This window comes from Herpailurus yagouaroundi, unplaced genomic scaffold, assembly GCF_014898765.1.
Source record: "Herpailurus yagouaroundi ecotype Mexico unplaced genomic scaffold, PumYag 164, whole genome shotgun sequence".
Taxonomy (NCBI): domain Eukaryota; kingdom Metazoa; phylum Chordata; class Mammalia; order Carnivora; family Felidae; genus Herpailurus; species Herpailurus yagouaroundi.
Window position 1 is genome coordinate 27,761,827 of NW_024412405.1, and position 14,498 is coordinate 27,776,324.

Consider the following 14,498-nt stretch of genomic DNA (forward strand, 5'->3'; position numbering starts at 1 on the left):
TTAAAACTCTGTATTTGCATGCCAAAGCCTACCAGATTATCATTCTTTAATGCTAGCTGGATATTCAAATCCTTCAAACACACAACAACATAAAAATGTCAAAATTTCATTTCATGAGGGTCTGTTACCTGCAGAAATCCACTTCTGGTCCCAGTCAGTCAAAGTTCAGAGTTAACAAAACCCATTATAGCTTGTTTAATTTGGATCAACATTTATTACAAGATATAATTTGGCTAATAGACTGTTGAGAGGCAAAGAGTTTGGAGTCTGCACAGATAGTAATAACACCAGTGTTACAAGGTGCTAATATTACAGGGTTCTATCAGCCATGACCCAGAGATGCTGCCCAGAGCACACATACTATAGCTCATCTAACTGACTTTGGCCATTATGTACATAACTACTGCCACAGTCACTTTCAATAAACTAGGCCCTTTTCTGAAAGTAGGTTCTGAATAGCATCTGCTTCCTCAGGTTGTTTTAAGGCTAGATCACAATATGTGATTATACCCTTGTTGCCATAGAAGTTGCAGAAGTAAATATTAATATTTTATTTCAAAGCTTCAGGAGTGAAAATGTGGAAGACTTTTCCCCATTTGAAGGGCAACCTAAATATACAGAATAGCATAAGTTATAAATATCTACTGCATAGCATAGTGAGATGTTAAGTTAAAAACAAACTTTAAATGTTTATTTTGTTGAATAGCTGTTCAATAGTCCAAAAAAATGGCCATGCTTGAGTGGTCTTGGAAATAAAAATTAAACACAATTATTGATGTCTGTAATAAATAAAGAGCTTCTGAAAATAAAGAATAAAATGGTCGACAACTCTATAGCTAGAGACAAGAAGAGTATTCATAGAAAAATGGAACTTCAAATATGGAAATGGAACTTTCATATATGAAGAAAATGTTCAAATTGCTCAAAAATAAGATAAATGCAAATCAAGACAGTATTTTTCATCTAGCAGATTATCAAAACTACAAAAAATTTCTGACATGGTAAGCCTTCAGGAAAGCAGACATGCATATGTTGGTGAAAACTGCAAAACAGTAACACCCTGATGAAAGAGTTGTAACCTTTGAACTAAAAACCATCCTAAAGATACACTTGTAAAATTATGAAGAGTCATACACATGGCTATTATTTTCAGTGCTATTTATAACAGTATGATTCTATAAATAGCACAGTTGTCCATCATTAGGGTATGGGTTGAATATGTTACAGTAAATCTCACAATAGGGTGCTATACAGTTTTTAAAAAGGAAAGAGAAATATCATGTACAAACATGGAATGACCACTGGGATTTAATATTAAATGGAAAAGAAGAGCAGTGAAGCTTTTGTTTAGTATGCTACTATTAAACAAGAAAATCTTCAATTTGACTTGCAAGGCATGGCAACACAAAGTATAGATTAGGGAAGGAACTTCATTACTTCATTTTGGGATGGAAGGAATTATATATGGTCTTTTCCTCCTTGGGTTTATGGTTGACCAGAGCATAAGTGTGTAAAGTTTCATATGGTCAGTAAGTTTGTGCAATTTTCTTAGTCCAAATATGGGCAACTGGGAGTGAAAGAATTCTGATTCTAGGTAGGAGCAGGATACGGGACTAGAGAGAGTCAGGTTTTAGTGGAAAATTACTAGGAATGAAGAATTTTCCAGAGACCCTGACAATGAATCTATGTGTATGCGTGAATATATCCTAATAATAAAAACAAATTTACAAACACACCATATTCATATATCTACTTATATTTAAGAAAAAAGAGGGGCACCTGGGTGGCTCAGTTGGTTGAGCGTTTGACTTACGCTCAGGTCATGATCTCAGGGTTGGTGGGTTCAAGCCCTGCGTTGGGGTCTCTGCTGACAGCTCAGAGCCTGGAGCCTGCTTCAGATTCTGTGTTTCCCTCTCTCTCTCTGCTCCTCCCCTACATGTGCTTTGTCTCTCTCTAAAATAAATAAACATTAAAAAAAGAAAAAGAAAAAGAGAAAAGAACAAGGGAAGGAAAAACTATAAATTAGAAAAACAACTATAAAAGTAAATAGATAAATAAAATAATTAGATTGGAGGGGGTGGGAATAAAATAAAAGATTATTTCTAGAAACATACTTTTGTTATATCTGACTTTGTAGCATGAATTATATTGTGTTATGTCAATAAAGTTTAATTTTAAGAGAAATCATTAACATTAAACAAAATAAATAAACACAGATAATACTACATGTGCTTTTGAAACACTGTAAAACAATATTTTGTGCATTTCTAATATTATAAAATCTAAGTACTGAATAATTAAAACATTTCTCAGAAGACTGCTTTCTTTATAATAATATTGTTTGCATTAGTCCTTTATTTTTTTATCCTGGGCTATTATCCATGTATTGCACAATAAAATATATTAGTAATTGTGCAGATGTCACTGAGAACAGAGATTTGTTTTTTTCATTCTGAAGTAGAACATACATATGGAAGATTTATGAAGTTATAGAAAAACTCTGTGGCTTTGGATTGAAATGGAACTATCAATGTTTCAGATACCTTATCCTAAAAATATATATTTTCTAGTTTTATCTATTGAAAACTGCCCAAGACCTTGCACAAATCTATAGCAGCAAATATACATAGCATACAAATTGAGATCAATATTTACTATTTCTCACTATAAGTAGCCAACCCACCTTAGAAAAATTGTTGATTCTGAATACAGGGTAGAATTATCCGTGGTGATTCCAAAATATATCTTGACGTTAAAGAAAATAAAGTGGTTATCAAAACCTGCTTATCTTTGATATTTGACTACTTGACTATATGTCAAAAAATCTCTCACAGTCAAAGAAACCTCTCACTGGACATCTGGGACAATCTGAGTACCAATAAGAATAATCACTGCTGTGCATTAAATATATATTAATGATGCTTATTTTTTTTAAGTTTAATTATTTTGAGAGAGACAGAGAGAGCATGAATAGGTGAGGGGCAGAGAGAGAGGGAGACAAGAGAATCCCAAGCAGGCTCTGCGCTGTCAGCAGAGTCCAATGTGGAGCTGGAACCCACAAAACCATGAGATCATAACCTGAGCCGAAACCAAGAGTCAGACACTTAATTGACTGAGCCACCCGGGCACCCCTATATTAACTATGTTTAAATCCATTAGTTCCTAATACGTGTCAAAAGATTCTAATTGGTCTTCCTCATCTTTGGAGAATAAAACAAAATTTCATAAAATTCTACAAGATAAAAAATCAGTAATTGATCATGCTTTTTATTTGATCCTTTAACCAAGTAGTTAATAAATGGAAGTTTCTTTTGTAGGAATATCCTGGAGGATATGAGAAAATGAAGGATAGAATTAGAATATAAATATTTTGTAGCTTCTGAGGAGTTAATGGATCCAGGACATGTACCTCCTAGTAGAAGTATACAATATCAGCCCTATCAAACAAAATTGACATCCATTGTCATCCACAGAAAGGTAGCTCTGGAATTTTCCTATATAAGGGAATTATGAGGAGGTATCTGCTTAGAAGAGTGCCTTAAGGATGCTGGGAGACTTACATTGAAACTGTTTGTTTAGCAAGCTTGCTGTTTGAAAGAATTTGCTGAAGTGGTAACAAAGCTTACAGGATGGCTAAGACCTGTCTGTCAATCTCATTTACCATTGCTTGTGCCAACTATTGTCTTTGTATTTATTTTATGATATGAATATCTAAAATAGAAGTGTATCCTTGCCTAGAAAAAGGAAATAGACACTGCTTTATTTTTCTCCACATTATTACTCGAATGAATGTGTTTCTCCCTTTATGACACAAGATGCTGTGACTATGGTTTGGCTTACATACCTTGTAATGGTTATGAAATGTGAAAAGAAATTACCTCATTATATGGCTTCTGGGTTGTAGAAGGAGAGAAGTGGCATTGACTAGAGCCAGATGTTCTGCCTTCATAACCAGGTTCCCCTTCTTACTAGCTCCATGACTATAGAAAATTTAATTAATCTTCCTCTTGTTCTTCAGTTACATTACTGCAAAAATGAAGATAATACTATTTCCCATTGTCGGCTTACGGCAAGGACAAAATGAGTTAATAAGTAAAAATTTGGCACAAAGGAAATGTTTGGCAAATGTTAGTCACTGCCATGATAGGTAAGTTGTTAGAAGATTCCCTAAGAAATCGAAGGCTGTGAGCACATGAAATGGAGAAAATAAAGACAAATTTGAGAGCTCTCAGAGAAGTCCATAAGATTCAGTGACCTGAGAAGGGTCTTGGAAAGGGTGGCATACAAAAGTTGTTGTCTCTCTGCTCTCTCCCAAAGTGGTTTATGCAAGCCAGTTTGTTTAGATCTTGCATCTTTACTTTTTTTTTAAGTTTATTTATTTATTTTGAGACAGACAGAGACAGTGCAAGTGGGGAGGGACAGAGGGAGAGACAGAAAATCCCAAGCAGGCTCTGTGCTGCCAGTGCGGAGCCTGACGCAAGGCTCGAACTCACAAACCATGAGATCATGACCTTAGCAGAAACTAGAAGTCGGATTTTTAACCAACTGAGTCACCCAGGTGCACCTAGATCTTATGTCTTTAAATCAGGGATTTCTTTCCTTTTCCTTGTATTTTTCAAAACTGCTGGGGGTCTATCATAAAAAATTAAAATTGAGCAATTTTATCTTTTAAGAATAAACATTTAGGAAATGTAATTTTTATTTTTTATTTTTTTTTTAATGTTTATTTATTTTTGAGAGAGAGAGAGAGAGACAGAGCACGAACAGGGGAGGGGCAGGCAGAGAAGGAGAATCCGAAACAGGCTTCAGTGCAGAACCTCAGGCAGGTTGTAACTACGAACCGTGAGATCATGACCTGAGCAGAAGTCAGATGCTAAACCGACTGAGCCATGGGCACCCCAGGAAATTTAATTTTTAACACAGAAAAATAATCATTGGATATTGCAAAATATGGTGTCACATAGAACATAAAATTTTCCAGATTTCTTATGAAATGGAATATTTACATATATTTATATATTATTTATACACAACATGATAGAATTTTTCATATTTATACCTAGTATGAAATTGTATTTTAATTGACATATGCCACTATCTAAAAATCTGTCCATATCTCTGATCCATCTATATTTAGAAAGAAAATACTTTACAATATTCCCCAATCTAAATGGTAGCTTAGAATTATAGGAGACAGTTATAATTATTTCAATTAAAATATACAAGTCACTCTGCATTATAATAACCCCTACAGAGAGCAGTATATATCACTATAGGATATGTATGTGGTATTTTTATTATTTGAATACTAAATTACCTAATTTTCATGCTTCAGATTTGCTGACTGTGACTGTAATTAATCTCCTAATGATTAACAAAGAAAGACACTTTTTGATATCAAATAAATGAGAATAATAGCTTCCATGAATTTTGTGAAAATCAATTTATTAAATGGGTCCTTAACATCTTGGAATACTTCCAGCAGTATAAGTGAATGAATTCCAGCAAGGAAGTACTTCCTGTGAAGACAAGATTTACAGAGGAGAATGCTCTTGAAGGAATCTTATCTTTTTCACTGTGGGGGTGATTATAAAGTTAAATATATAGCATAGCGTAAAATGGGATTGTGAAGAATGAGGTTAAAATAAGACTAAAAAAGGTGAAGGGCATATTTGATAATATATCATTTTCAAACATAGGATATTTAACTACCAGAAGTTACTTTAAAGAGAAATAGTTAATGATCCTTAAAATTCACTTTTACATAGTGTTATATTGTTACACACTTTACTATAATACCTCTTTTTCATATTAATATATAGCAGAAGATAAAAATGTTATATGGTACTTTCCCACAGAGTACTGAAAGATGCATACAGACATCAGAACACAGAGTAATTCCTTAGGAACTACTGTTCATTATAATAATTATATGCATGTTTTTGCAGAAGTTACAGGAAAAGTAGTGGTGTTTTAGGAATTATTTATTAGTAACTAAGGTGGGCCATAGAGCAGTCCACAGCTCTCTGTGAGTGTGTCTTTGTCTCATTTTTCAACCTCAACTCTCTTATGCCTGGCACACACATTTTGCATTGCCATTCTCAAATAATTCCAAGTTGCTATGGTTGTCATTTTTTATGTAACCTTGGACTTTGTTCATCCTTCTTCCTTTTTCCTGAATGCACTTCTCCATTCTTTCCTGCTCCCTGTATTAGAACTAGCAAATCAGTACTCCATTTTTCTGTGTCCACTCTAGACAACATTATATGTCGTCCTCTCTCCACCTGACAAGTATTGATTATTTCCACCTTTGGACTACCTCTGTGCAACAATGCAGATTTTACTTTGGCATTTGTAAAACATTATCAATCTGATATTTGGCAAATCTGTCTCCTCATTTGAAACATGATTATTTGTTGCCATGTTGCTAATAGTGAGCCAAATGACTGATTGTTGAATTACATCCTTATTAATAGGTTATTTTTTTGAAGATTCAAATGTCAAGATCCCTCAATTTGATCAGTCTTATAGAGATTAGGGATAATTTAAGATACACCAGTGCACTATGAAAATTATGGATTTCATCTATGTGAATCTAACTTTGAGGACATATGTAACAGATATTTTGAGATGTCATATCCTTCAGAGAACTATCCGATAAAACTTCCTGCAGTGATGGAAAAGGTGCCCTATAGTATGATAACCACTAGTTATATGTGGCAATTGAGGATTTGAAATTACCAGTATGAAAAGTGGATATTTGGTTTATTTTTTAAATTAATTTATATTTAAATTAAAGTAGTCACATATAACTAGCTCCTCCCTACTTAGCATCACTCTTGAATCAGTGTTTATTTAAAATTCATTTATGTTCAAAGACATATATATACTAACAATACATCTTTATATATTTACATTTAATTAAATAATTTTATAAATGGGTGTTTCAGCAAGGTTGCCATACACTGGGAATTCAAAGATAGTATGATACAGTCTCAGAACTACAGACATTTTTACTTTTCCAAGGAGAAGTTGTAATAACATTCACCTCAAACTTTATGGGCAAATTTGCATAATAAATATTTTTGTTTACTACTTTCTCTCACCCAAACACAGTATTTGCAGGGAAAGGAAAGAAGAGTGAGAAAAACAGAGTATTCTTCATGGAGCAGGAAGACAAATATGAAACATAGAGTAAAGTTGTGCATAAGAGAATAAAAAGACTCAAAATGAATTTAACAGGAAATATAATAGATAGTAAACCTAAATGATGCTAGGATAATGAACATTTTAAAAAATAATCTTTTAGACTTTGCTAAATTTAGTAAAAACACTTAATATTTCACATTACATATATATATTTTTTGACCTAACGTTTCATTCAGTGTTGTCCAATATGCATGGTGAGCATCAGATTATGCCTGCCTTGTCCAGAATGCCTTTATATAGAGAGAAGTGCTTGACCCATAGGAAACCCTCAGTAAATATTAGATGAAAACCTGAATTAATTACTGAATCCTGAGCAATATTGTAAAAAAAATGAAATAAATCCACATAAAAGCATATTGATGAAACTCAACAACATAAAAGACAGTAAGTACTGAAAGCAACTTGGAAATTGCAGATCATTTACATGGCAGCAACAATGACATAATTCTCCTTAGCAGCAGGAGGTAAGAGTAGCAAAAGAAATATCTTTCAAGTGACAGAGTAAACTAATCACCAGTGTCTACATGCTGTTTTGTTGATGTAGGAAGTCAGCATCCAACAGTATTATTTTCATTTTCTTTTTTAAAGGCTACTTTATTTTTTTAATTTTGTGTGTTTTATTTATTTTTTCACAATGTTTTAATACCTATGATATGAATGTGTGTATGTATGTATATGTGTGCTTATGTATGTTTTCATAAATTATGAATTTTTTTGCTTAAGAACACAGACCAAATTCAAAGACATGGGTTCTCATTGAAAAGAAAGAAGAACAAAGTGTGCTTAAAACTATCTTAATATTTCATTTCATTAAAAATATCATTAAAATTATCTTTAAAAAATGATGACAATAAAAAAATCTATGAAATCTGAATGGAAGGATAAGGTTCTTAATATATCATTAATCTTTATATTTTTTCAATTTGTTTAGAATATTTTATAATTAAAAGTGAAATAAAAATATATGATGTAAAACCTAAATTTGTGTCATAAAGTCCTAAGGCATAAAATGAGTGTTGCATACACCAATGTATGAATTTACATGAATTTGAAACTTCTATTGCACATGAGTACCATGAATCCCTGAAAATATACGAGTTATTCCTTATTATTAACTGCACAATTCTTCATATACTTACTGTTACATCAACCTTCTTTAAATAAATGTTAATTTACACTATTTATAAACCAAACTTTAGAAATATCTGAAGTATTATTTCTAATAACTTTCATTAGAATCTGCATTTAAATTCATATGAGATATGAATATCTGCATTTCTTTTAGAAACAATAGCCATTAAGTTGATATATTCACTTTCTCATTAATTTATATTTGAACACAGCATAACAAGCATTTAATTATAATTTACTCCACGTTCATAAAATGTATACATGTTTATTCCTGATGGTTGTTTTTACCAATTTCACAAATTTCATTGTTTACTCTTTTCAAAGGAGATCTTGCTGATTTTCTTCTATGAAAGATTTTATTCCAGCACTGAGTCATATTAAAATATGAAAAAGTTGAAGTTGGCAAGAAACACATGAAATCAGCAAAGTTGTGAGAAATATAGTAGTATTGGGGGAGTTTGAGAAAATGCTGCTTATCCAGAATCACTACTGTGGCTGCCTAGAGGCTAGTTTAATTAGGCTACAACTCATATGGCAGAAAGTAGTTTTGTAATTACCTTCAAATGACCAAATGATATAGAACTCTAAGGAGAGTTGCATATTCCCAGTAATGAACCAATTTTCATTTGACTGGGTATTTTATCTAAGGCATTTATTGAGCAAACAATATTTAAATATATGTTACTTCAATTCTATATCCATATAAATAGTTGAATTTTAGGAGCTTATTTCAGAATGTATAGAAATAATTTAAAATTTTTTTAATAAAACCGATCAATTTTTAGAAACGTGCTTTGCTTAAAGTAAAAGTACTGCATCTAAAATCTAGAAATACAACCGTTAACTAAGTTTCAGATTGCACCATGAGAAGTTTAATTAGTTAAGTATGGGAAGCATATTTAATTAAAATCCATATCTCTTAATGATGAAAAAAGAAATATAAATGCTTCCTTTTTTGATTGTTTATAGTTAATTCTTCTTTGATATCAGAGTGACCCCAAATTCGTATCTTTTTGAGAACACTTTTCCTCTTTATCTGAATCTTTGCCTTTTGCAAGGGATAGATGCATTAAATATTTGCATTAAAATATAGGCCCAGGGGCACCTGGGTGGTTCAGTTCGCTCAGCATCCGACTTCCGCTCAGGTCATGATCTGGCAGTTTGTGAGTTCAAGCTCCACATTGGGCTCTCTGCTGTCCTCCAGGAGCCCACTTTGGATCCTCTGTCTCCATCTCTCTGCCCCTCCCCCGACTCTCCAAATTAAAAAAAAATTAAAAATTAAAAATAACTTTAAATAAATAAATAAATAAATAAAAATAAAACATAACCCCAAACCTGAGACATATCCTCTCTACTACATAGAAATAAAGTCAACAAGTTTTTAGGCAGAAAATGTGGTATGGGAGTTCTTTTAATTAATCTAAAATGCTTCCTTTGCTAGAGGTAGTAGTATCAAGAGAAAAATTGATAATCTCTAAATACAGAAGATTTTTGAAACATTATGAGGAACTAAGGATATCTGAATCAGTATAATTTTTTGTATTTTGAAAATGGAGGTATAAGAGGAAAAAACAACAACTTCATACAAATATCCAGAAAAATTACAAAAATGTGATTTGGGAATGGAAACATAAAATGAAAGAATAATAATTTGTCATATTTTCTATTAAATACTTATGTTAATAATCATTTATATACTTTAAGAATATTAATTCAATCCTCACAACCGAGTTAGCTGTTATTATGAACTTCATTAAAAAAAACAAAAAAGCTGAGATAAAGAAATTGAATGACTTGCCAAGACACACATAGGTAGCATTATTGGAAAAAGAAAAATTGACCCTAAGCAAACTTAATTTGAAAATCCATTTTAAAATATTATGAAAGCAGCCATAATACAAGACTAGCAAAATTCACTCAAGAAAAAAGTACAAGTATGAGAAAATTTCTTATCTATTTCTTTACCTGAATGGTTTTTTGCTATGAAAACATCATGTAGTTGTTATTGAAAGAAAATACACAAAATTCAGACAAGAAACGATGGTAACAAAATAAAACAAACCCAGAACTCTAAAAGTTAAAACATAAAAAAATTAACAATTTAACAATTTAAAAAATAAAAGTTAAAACATCAAGTACAGACAATCAAAGGGTTGTTGCTGGAGCTGTTATGTCTCAGAAGGCAGGATATCCTACTGATATCCTACTAAAGGGCTCCATGAAGAAGGTCAGTTTAAACAGGTTTTCTTTCTATGACGTTTGTTACAGTCCCCAGCTATATATGTTCAATATAAAGAAAACAAAAAAACCCACAATTTTTATATGGAACTCACATGAACCTAGGGGTGAGAAGAACTGGAACAATTATTTCAATTAAAAAAATATAGGGAAAACCAGATTGAAGTAAAAGGATGACAGAAACTGGAATGGGGAAGGACAGCAAGGGGAAAAGAAGAAGAAGGACAAGGAGAGCATGAGCAGGAGAGGGAAAAGAAAGAGGAAAAGAACAAAAAGGAGTAGGAGGAGGACAAGGATGAGGAAGGGGAGAGGAGAAGGAAGAGGAAAGGAGAAAAGATAGAGGAAAAGCAGAAAGAGAAGAAGAATAAAAAAGAAGGGGAAGAAGAACATTGAGGAGGAGAAGAATGAGGAGGGAAAGAAAAGTACCATTTAATGCAGTAACTAAAGCAAGAAACCCTTCTTCTTCTTCTTCTTTTTTTTTTTTTTTAAGAAGTCACCAGCTTGCTTGTGTGTTCTTTGCACAAAGATAAAGGAAAAAATGACCAGCGGAATATCTTTCTCACATACTATTTTAAGGTAAGATTGCTTAAACACACTAGGAGAGGCTGTTTCCTCTTCTTAGGACACATCTAAGAGAGGTGGCATTGCTTCTCCAGGGACAAAAGAGCTGATGGGTGCCATTTCCCTCTTCTACCCCTCAGCATGAGTGCAGAGACAAATGCTGAAGACAGCTAACCCAGACACTGGCAGTTGAATGTGCTTTGCTCCAAACCCCATACTCTGGCATTCTGGTGCAACTGCCCTTCAGGGTCAAACCTTCAGTGCAGTGAGAACCTCCTCTAGAAGACCAGCACAGGTCTTTGCCACTCCAGGTCCCTAAAGTTTGGAGTTTTAAAAATCAGCTGACCTGGCTAGGATAGAGCCCAAAGTGCACTGCACTGCACCAGGCAGGCAAGCAACCTGGACACAGAAAGTATGAAAACAGGAATCTGAAAATAGCCTAGGATGCACGAGGGGAAATTGTTTGCTCTTCTGGGAGAGCTTCCCTGACAGTAGCAAGCATGAACCCCCTCTCTAGGGACAAAGGAGATGGCTGGCACCATTTCTCTCCCTCGCCCCTCAGTATAAACCACTTTAATAAACATCACAGTGCTAACACTGGCTGCCTACCTGCTTACACCTAAGTTCACTCCCCCTAGGCTCTGCTGGTACTGCTTTTCTCCAGAAAATGTGCCTAAGAATTATCACAGTGGGCCCCTCCTCCAGAAGACCAGCACAAAAACCCTGCATACACCATGTCTTATTGCCCATAGAGTTCTGCAAAACTTCAGTTCTTGTGGAAATAGCATCAGGTCTCTTTTACCAAGTACCCCAGAGCATACCTAGTTAAAATTCACCAAGTCCAAACATTCCCCACTTCAGAAAAAAAGAACTTTGCAGATGAATGACCTGAGAGATAGAGTGACTGAAATACAGCAGCAGAGTGGGCACAACACACACCAGAGACACTTCCTGTAATGCCAGGCTCTGGCCATTATCTAACCTCTTTTTCATAAAGCCACTACAGTCAGGAGAAGGAAACATAACAGGCCTTCCTAACACAGAGAAGACAGAGATTTAGACAAAATGTCAAGACAGAGTAATTCATCCAAAAGAAAGAACATGAAAAGTTTATAGCCAGGGATTTAATTGAAACAGATATAAGTAATATGCCTGATTCATAATTTAAAGCAACAATCATAAAGATACTCACCGGGCCTAAGAAAATCATAGAAGACATCAGGGAAACCCTTACCACAGACATAAAAGAGCTACAAAAAAATCAGGCTGAAATGAAAAATGCAATAACTGAGGTTCATAACTGACGGCATATGATGACCTCAGGATGGAAGAAGCAGAGGAGCAAATACGTAATATAGAATATAAAATTATGGAAAATAATGAAGCTGAACAAAAAAGGGAAAGAAAAATTTTGGATCACAAAAATAGACTTAGGGAACTCAATGATTCCATCAAGCATAGTAACATTCGTATCATAGAAGTCTCAGGAGAAAAAGAGAGAGAAAAGGGAACAGAAGGTTTATTTGAGGAAATTATAGCTGAAAACTTACCTAATTTGAGGAAAGAAACAGACATCCAAATCTAGGAGGCACAGAGAACTCCCATCAAAATCAACAAAAACAGGCCACCAACATGAAATATCGTAGTTAAATTTCCAAAATATAGAGATAAAGAAAAAGTCCTAAAAGCAGCAAGACAACAGCCGTCCCTAATTTACAAAGGAAAACCAGCAAGATTAGCAGTAGATGTCTCCACAGAAACTTGGCAGGCCAGAAGGAAGTCGCATGATACAATGTGCTGAACGGGAAAAATGTGCAGCCAAGAATACTCTATACAGCAAGGTTATAATTCAGAATAAAAGGAGATATAGAGTTTCCCAGACAAACAAAAACTAAAGGGGTTTGTGACCACTAAAACAGCCTTGCAAGAAATATTTAAAGGGGACTCTTTAAATGGGAAAGAAAGACCCAAAGCGACAAAGACTAGAAAGAAACAGAAAATCTCCAGAATCAACGACGTTTCAAACAATTAATAAAATAGCATTAAATCCATATCTATCAATAATTATTCTGACTGTAAATGAAATACATCTTTAATCAAAAGACATAGGGCAATGGTACACTTGGATGGCTCAGCTGGTTAAGCGACTGACTTCAGCTCAGATCATGATCTCACAGTTCATGGGTCTGAGCCCCCTATTGGGCTCTGTGCTGACAGCTCAGAGCCTGGAGCCTTACTTCCAATTCTGTGCGTCCCTATCTCTCTGACCCTCCCCCTAGTTTCAGTCTGCCTCTCTCTCTCTCAAAAATAAATAAACAAAAAAAAAATTAAAAAAAAAAACAACATAGGGTGTCAGAATGGATAAAACAAAGAAGACCCATCTATGTGTTGCCTATAGGGGACTCATTTTAGACCTAAAAAACCTGAAGCTTGAAAATGAAGGGATAGAGAAACATTTATCATTAACATTCAGAAGAAAGCTGGAGTAGCCATACTTATATCAGAAAAACTAGATTTTAAACCAAAGGCATCACTGTATGTAACAGAGATGAAGACTACTGTATCATAATAAAGAGGCCTATCCAACAAGCAGATCACAATTGTAAATATTTATTCCCCCAACTTGGAGGAAGGCAAATATATAAAAACAGCTAATAACAAATATAAGTAGGGTGCTTGGGTGTTTCAGTCAGTTAAGCGTCTGACTCTTGGTTTAGGATCAGGTCATGACCTCACAGTTTGCAGTTTTGAGCCCAGCATCCGGCTCTGAGCTGGCAGTGTGGAGCCTGCTTGGGATTCTCTCTCTCTCTCTTTATCTTACTCCCTCTCTCTCTACCTTCCTGTACTTTTACGTCCCTGTCCCTCTCAAAATAAATAAATAAACGAAAAAAGTTAATAACAACCATAAAAAAACCTCATTGATAATAATATTATAATAGTAAGGTACTTTAACATCCCATTTACAACAATGGACAGATCATCTCAGCAGAAAATCAACAAGGAAACAATGGTTTTGAATGACACACTGGATTTCTACCAAACATTTGAGGAAGATTTAATAACTATTCTTCTCAAACTATTCCACAAAACATAAATGCAAGGAAAACTTCCAAGCTCATTATATGAGGTCAATATCACCCTGATTTCAAAACCAGACAAAGACTCTACTAAAAATGAGAAATATAGGCCAATATCACTGATGAACATGCATGCAAAAAGTCTCAAGCAATACTAGCAAATTGAATCCAAGAGTTCATTAAAACTATCACTCACAATGATCAAGTGGGATTTGTTCTGGGGCTGCAAGCATGGTTCAATATTTGCAAATCAATCAACGTGATACACACCACATTAATAGA

The 14,498-nt window shown here is 34.0% G+C and overlaps 1 long non-coding RNA gene across 1 annotated transcript; it reads right to left on the reverse strand.

Annotated features, from left to right (window-relative positions):
• Nucleotides 1-2,683: 2,683 nt before the first annotated feature.
• Nucleotides 2,684-12,893, reverse strand: LOC121037944 (uncharacterized). The gene is made up of 3 exons (XR_005794072.1): nucleotides 12,690-12,893; nucleotides 3,879-4,026; nucleotides 2,684-2,745 (listed from the first exon to the last, which is right to left on the reverse strand). It is a non-coding gene; the product is annotated as an uncharacterized LOC121037944 (long non-coding RNA).
• Between the last annotated feature and the right edge of the window lie 1,605 nt (nucleotides 12,894-14,498).